Source organism: Alligator sinensis, unplaced genomic scaffold (genome assembly GCF_000455745.1).
Source record: "Alligator sinensis unplaced genomic scaffold, ASM45574v1 scaffold599_1, whole genome shotgun sequence".
Lineage (NCBI taxonomy): Eukaryota > Metazoa > Chordata > Crocodylia > Alligatoridae > Alligator > Alligator sinensis.
The window spans coordinates 3,054,085-3,054,625 of record NW_005841968.1 but is presented as its reverse complement, the minus strand read 5'-3'; positions in this window follow the sequence as shown (position 1 = coordinate 3,054,625).

The following is a 541-nucleotide window of genomic DNA, read 5'->3' as shown; positions in this document are numbered from 1 at the left end:
CCCAACTGCAGCTCCCACCCCTGCTCTCCCCAAGACAAAACGTAAGGTGTTTGTTGTGGGAGACTCCCTCCTGAGGGGGACTGAGGGGCCAATCTGCCACCCCGACCCCTTAGCCCGGCAAGTCTGCTGCTTCCCGGGGGCCCGCATCCGGGACATTACGGAGAGGATCCCAAAGCTCCTTAAACCCACAGACCACTATCCCATGCTCCTTATTCATGTGGGCACCAATGACACTGCTCGGAGCACTCCCAGCCAGGTCATGAGGTGCTACAGGGATTTGGGAGCGGGGCTTAAGGGTCGGGGGGCACAGGTGGTGTTCTCGTCGATCCTCCCAGTCTTAGGCTATGGGCTGAGAAGGGACAGGAGGATCTATGTGGTCAACCAAAGACTGCGGCACTGGTGTCGTCAGGAAGGCTTTGGCTTTCATGACCACAGCCCGCTCTTTGGTGAGAGAGGCAGCGAGCTGCTGGGAAGAGATGGCCTCCACCTCTCTCCCCTAGGGAGGAGGCTCTTCTCAGCCAGACTGGCTGACCTGCTCCAC